Source organism: Nannobrachium achirus, assembly GCF_963921795.1.
Source record: "Nannobrachium achirus genome assembly, chromosome: 14".
NCBI lineage: Eukaryota > Metazoa > Chordata > Actinopteri > Myctophiformes > Myctophidae > Nannobrachium > Nannobrachium achirus.
The window spans coordinates 34,716,021-34,723,158 of record NC_137821.1 but is presented as its reverse complement, the minus strand read 5'-3'; positions in this window follow the sequence as shown (position 1 = coordinate 34,723,158).

The window sequence follows — 7,138 nt, the reverse complement described above, 5'->3', positions numbered from 1 at the left end:
AAAGGGCAAGGACTGATAGATACAGAGATCTCCATATATATATAGGTATCAGCATGCCCATATATGGGCATATACTGATTAGGGATCTCCATATATGGACATAAAAGAGAAAAGGAATGACAGATAAAGAGATGCCTCTCCTTAACCGACAGTCTACAAATGGGACCAAATGAACCCTAACCCTAATAATTTGGTTCCATTTACACACTGTCAGAGTTACAGACTAAAGGAACCCACATAGCCCTGGAATCCACTTTGAGAACCACTGGTCTAGAGATGTATTTTTCTGTGTCTCTCTTCTCTTAGGCTATATGTGGTTTATACATTTGTAATTTATTGTTAAATTGTGATAGTATCAAACATAGTATGATAAACATATCACAGACAGGTGTTTAATTTAGTGCAACCAGGAGCAGGGATAAAACAACAAACAACAAAAATGAATGACCAGAGGGAGAGATATCAAAAGCAGAGGCATGCAGAGGCGAGGCTAGGCCAGTGTAGTCTACAGGTTGGATCTGCGTTTCAGGGATAAATGGACTAAATAGGGACGATCCCTTGCTTGCCGGGATAGGATAGGACCAGACAACCGTGTGAACCAAATGCACTGTCAATGGGAAGATCGATTTGGAGATATAGATCAACCCTATTCCTAGGAAAGTCATATCTGAGATAAGATTTGAAGAAACAAAATAATAGCATTAGCAGCAGTAGCTACAGCGAGTCGCTATTCGCTTAATCGTGATTTTATTGGATTATTAGCCCACACGTGTGCCGCACATGAACGCGTTATTATGCCAGCCGTTCAAGCATACGACGTTGATCTGCTGTTTTCTACATGATGAGCAGTGGTAGTGTAAGTAGCCTACAGAACAACCGCACAGAATATTGTATTTGTGCAAATCCATCCATAACATAAGAGATAAAAGAATAAATTCCACTCGTTTGAGGAAAATAGCCTAATCCACAGCCTATTTCAACGTTAGGTTGTAGCCTTTGATTAAATGATTATTAAATAAGCTGCAGAGTGTTACAAATCAATGAATTGCAATGCTTTTTTTAATATGCATTCCATTGTGTTGTGGGCGTAAGCTATGAGGGCATTTGAGATTCACCGTTTCAAGCCGGGAGGATGCTGAAAAAAAGGCGTTGCGTGTGTTGCTAGGATACTGGACTGGCCACTGTGGAGTGGGAGGATGCTAATGAACACTGGGAGTTGTTAGGATGCTAGGTCAAGCTGTCTGTAATGATGACTGCAGGATTTACAATCAAGTGCTGCTGTTGCCTGCTGGGCTTTTAAATGAGAAAGGCAGTTCAAGCAATTGTTTATCTACCACCCACTTTCTGTGTGTGTGTGTGTGTGTGTGTGTGTGTGTGTGTGTGTGTGTGTGTGTGTGTGTGTGTGTGTGTGCGTGCGTGCGTGCGTGCGTGCGTGTGCCGTGTGTGTCCGTCTGTGTCTATGTGTGTGTGCGTGTCAACAGAAGAGAGAGAGAGAGCAAAGGAGGAGACTGCAGCACTTCCTGACAGACTTGGCATTGCTGGGATCACTGCAGGTTGTTCCTTTTAGATTGACCATGAAAGACAATGTATTTCATGTATTTCCATCTGTACTGGCCTGGGTTCTGAGACTGGACAGGGAAAACGTAACATGCAGTCAGATGGTTATAACGTAACGTGGCGCTGCCTTCTTCCTGTGCTCAGGGTTTCAGGTACTTCCAACCCTGGCTTCGAGGGAGAGAAGAGCTGCTGCTAACAATTGTTAATGAGGATCTGGTTAGTATTGAAAATAAGAAAAGAATGCTGTGCTGTACCACAAATCCAAGTCTGCACTCTGCATATATGAGCCCAAATGGCAATGCTTTACTTTTATTCATTTGATGCACACAATTCCATTCAAATGAGTGTTAATAGCACAAGAAAACATAAGTTTACATTGCCAAAGCAAGTGTCAAAACAAACAGTTGAAAATGGGGAACATATACAGTTGGAGGGGGTACAGCATTGTGTAAACAGAGCTATGTCACATGCATACACTACTAGTACTGTCACATATACACAGACACAATTTACATTTACTTTTTTTCTGTTTGTAGTTTGTACGTATTGCCATTGGCCAAGCTTCGTGGGAATGAAATGAACTCATAAATAGCACAGCTCACTTCACACTGGGTGTGATTTATTTATTTATTTATGTATGTATGGCTGTTCACCTATAGACTGTCTGTTAGATGTACACACACCTGTACACTTGCTACACTTCTACATACAACCAGGGCCACCCCACGCCCCAAGCAAGCATGAAATGAAACATTTTAATAGTCTGACCCTGGCCTGGGCACACATCCCCCAACCTCTCATCTACTGCCGCTACAGGGCTGGCAGTCACCGGGCTTCGCGGTGTCCAGGGCCACCTCCTGTTCCTCCGGCAGCAGCTGCAACAGCAGCGAGGTCTCTCAGAGTAGCAGCCCCGTCAGCCTGGCCAGCCACACCAGCTCGCCCCTACCTGGAGAAACACCAGTCCCACAGCGGGACTCCCAGCCGCAGACACACACCAAGCCCCAGCCGCAGGCGAGCAGGTGAGTTCTCATGTGCAATATTGGTGTATTTGTCAGGGATTTCAAAAGTCAGAGAAGGTATTGTGTTTTTAAAAAAAACATGACATTTTAAATGCCAGTTAAATCTGGCACAGTAGAGCAGGGGTTCCCAAACTTTTTGTCTCAGGGCACCCCATAAATATTGTTTTAATCCGAGGCACACCTACATTATAATTTTCACTCCCAGCACCTTATATTTATAGCATATCGTCGTTGTCAGGTGGAAACCTTGTATGTCCAAAACCGTTCGTTTTGTATTTATCATCTATAAAATGTACTAGTGAACTAGTGAAAACAGCTGATCTACAAGCACAGAGGCCTTGTGTGCTTGTAGATTGTCTGTTTTCAGTAGTTTTGTGCAACAGTCTTGTATGATGAAGCAGGGCTTTGCTTTACCAAAAGACGTACACATTTAAAACTTGGAGATACAAGGTTTCTACCCGACAGTGATGATATTTTAGTGATTATATTGCGAGGTGTTTAGATCATAGCTATTTTGGTTAGAACTGACAGAAAATAACTTTGTACTTCAAGTTTAAAATAATACTAAATATTATTTCAAGTGTCCAAATAAATTATCTCGCGGCACCCCTGGACTGCTGTCGCGGCACCCCATGGTGCCCCGTCACCCACTTTGAAAACCCCTGCAGTAGAGTATAGGGTTAGAAGTTCAGTCACCCGAGAGAGAGTATAACTGCTTCTCCGTCACATGGAAAGGAGCCAGTTGGTTCAGACATCCAGTATGGATGCTCCCTGCACGTCTCCCTAGGGAGGTCCTCTGGGCACATCCCACTGGGAGGAGGCCCCCGGGGCCGACCAAGGACCACAGGAAGGGATCACATCTCAACCATGGCTTTCGAACGCCTCGGAATCCGCCAGCCTGAAGTGGATAATGTTCCCCGGTTTCCTGGTTCTGGATAAGCGTTGGAAGATGGATGGATGAACAGTTTTAGTTAGTTGAGAAGTTGGCCACCATCTCCACCCTAAGAGTTAGAGACGACTGTGATGGTGAAAACCATACCTTTTTGAGCGGTGGTCACACCGTCTCCTATACGTGGCCGTGTGTGTGGGTATGTATGCGTCCGTCCGTCCGTCCGTGTCTGTATGTAGCCTGCAGTACCTTTTCTGACCACACATGTTAAGGGAGGGCGCCGTTGTTCAGACTCACATTCACACACACACACACACACACATACACACACACACACACGCACACACCCACGCACACACACACACGCAGCCTCCACCGCTCAGTTCACATGAGTGTGATTTTTATTTATTCATTAATATTTTCCAGACAAGTAGTGAAAATAGCAGATCTACAAGCTCACAACCTGTCGGATTGCGACGGGTCCCGAGCTTAAAAGGTTTGGGGAACCCTGCAGTATAGGAGGACGGTGACGGACATGTGAATGAGACATGCTCAACAAACTCTGCTCAAGATGGCCTTGAGCAGTAGTAACACTGTGTGTGTGTGTGTGTGTGTGTGTGTGTGTGTGTGTGTGTGTGTGTGTGTGTGTGTGTGTGTGTGTGTGTGTGTGCGTGCGTGCGTGCGTGCGTGCGTGCGTGTGTGCGTGCGTGTGTTCAACATTTTCCCTGCAACTACACCTCCCCAGGTCATTTATATAAATATGGGTGAGTGTGTTCTTAGTCAAGGTGCTTGCCTAAATAAGTTTGACTTTTAAGACATGTAAAGGTGGAGCTCAAAGTAATGAATTATATGTTCACACGCCAGAAAGGTAAACATACTGTGCAGAGAGACATGCAGGCGGTAGGTAAAACAGGCACAGGCAAAACACGCATGCATGCACCCGCGCGCACGCACACACACACACACACACACACACACACACACACACACACACACACACACACACACACACACACACACACACACACACACACACACACACACACACACACACACACACACACACTTGTTGACCTCTTTCCAGTGGTGGAAAGTATACTAAGTATGTTTACTTAAGTACCATGTTGAGGTAGTTTTACTTTACTTGAGTATATGTGTTCAATACTTTATACTACTACTAGCTACTACTACTACCACATAAGCCCTATTTCATCCTTTGGATATTCAAAATCTACAAAACCCACAACGCGTTGCGATGGGACACGTTGTGAGCTTGTAGATCTGCTATTTCCGAAGGATTTTTAGCATATTTTGAAAATAATTTGTACTTTTGTTACTTTAACTATATTTGATGCCAATACCTTTGTACTTTTACTCAAGTAAAACATCAAGTAAAGGACTTTCTACGTTGTGGGAATGCTGCTTTTACTGAAATAAAGAATATGAGTACTTCTTTATGCCTCTTTCTCTTTCTTCCCAGGGCTCCTGGCAGTGATGGCCATCTCCTCCCAGCCTCCCCCAGTGAAAAAGAGATGGCAGTGCCCGTAAGCTGCTCACCCTCCAACTCATTTTGGTTTCCAATAGGCAGAACCCTTTTCCAAAAAAACAGTTAATCAATGCCATTTGGTGGACACGTACATCTCACGTGTCCAGACCATTTTCAGCATGGGTGGCCCCAGTGAGAATCAAATACCTAACCTTGACCTTGTTTTTTAGATAAGTCATGTTGGACAATGTATTGTAGTTGGGTAAATATGGATAGAAATGTGTGTGTGTGTGTGTGTGTGTGTGTGTGTGTGTGTGTGTGTGTGTGTGTGTGTGTGCGTGCGTGCGTGCGTGCATGCGCTTGTGTGTGCGTGCGACACAGCAGACCATGGAAAGATTAAGTGTACATATACAGTATGTCTACTGTAATAATATTCCATATGGTATATGCATTGATTTGCCTTTGCTTTCTCCCTCACCAGGAAGTGAACTGTACTCTATTCCTATTGGCCGGTTACGCCAAATATGGACGGCCCTATGCCTGGATACGATCCAATCACGAGCGCCTGGTCAATATCGGAGGCACCGATTCAATGGTGAAAGACACGCCCATGAAACTCAAGTCCATCACAGACTGGCAAACACAAGGTATGGAAAAAATGTATGGAATCCTAAAAAGTAGACAGTTATTGTTTCAACGAGACCATGTTGACAGATTCAATAATTGGTCTATTTTTCCACGAGCTGAATTCGTTACAGATGTGTGCCCGAGTTCACCCGTTGTGAGATACAATTTCCTGTAGGGGCACGAAAAGATGAAAGTTAGATTGCATGTGGTGAGGGTTTAGTCTTATTCATCAACAAAGTATACAAGCTGTATTTACTTTTGGCATATAAGCTCCTGTATAAACTATTGTTTTACTTCATCTTTGGGTCTGTAAATAATTTACCTTGTTTAGTAAACATGCATACTCTTCTATTTTGTTTCCCCTCAATTTTTTCCATCTAGGAATACGTGTGTGGGACATTGTCAGTGAGCTGGTGTGCCTGTGCACCATTCCTTCTCCTTCTAACCCCTTTGCCCTGGATATGAGCTACATTAAAAGCCTTCCCGTCCCAGAGAGGTTCTTAGTCACAGGGGCCCTCCTCAACTTCCTGGAGATGTATGTGGTTTACGGAAACAGCGACGAGTTGCACTATGACAAAGGTACGACTGGCATCATTTGTAATATTGTTATGAATGATAAGCAATTTGACATGTAGGTGAAATTGTAAGATACAGACAGCAGATGGTGCTCTAGAGCTGTTGGGGAGGTACTTTTTTCAGTCACTCAATTCTCTCTTTCCTTAATACCTCCCTCTCTTCACTTTCATTCCATCCCCTTTGCTCTCTATCTATCTCACTGTCCATTAATCTATCTATTTCTGTCTGTTTTTCTTTCTCTTTAGCCGCTCAAGACCACCAGCATTCTTACTGGCTTGTCCATTTTGTCTCATTTCAGTGGTGGAGGAAGTCAAGCCTCTGAGGCGTCTTCATGTCCAGTCACTGTTGGAGGTCCAGAGACTGCATCGGAGCACCAGGACCAATAACACTCCCGAAACAGAGCATGCCTCTGGACAACAGTGACCACGGATCTCCTTTATATCCTCTGCATATAGAGATGACTAATGCCTAATCTCTACTCCTTGATCTGTTCTTGCTGGCAAGCGATGTCGTTGTGTGACAGAGCATAAATTGAGGTTTAAGGGGTTTAGTGCTAGTCTTTATGGAAAACTGCACTGAGACACAAATTTGGTCACATTCCATGCAATCTGGGAATCTATCCTTTCTGTTAAAAGAAAATATATTTTTCCCCCCAATGCAATGAAGATCTTTCTTGAGAGATTACATTCCATGTAGATTCAGATCAATACCTACGTGGAAGTCAGAAGCCTTTCACTTAAATTGCTGTCGAATGCCATCGTTTTGTGGTGTGATTTAGTTTTGTAGAAGTCCTGTTCTACTGTAGCTCCATTTGTTTACCCAATGTGTTTTAATACTATGTCCAGATTTGACATGTTCTGATATACAGGGCATCTTTTCAATACAATATCTGAAGATCTGTAGTCTCACACTGGTCTGTATTCTGCAGCAGTGGTTCGCACTGGGGTGCCATGGAGACCCTAGTTAAATGACCAAATAAGACCT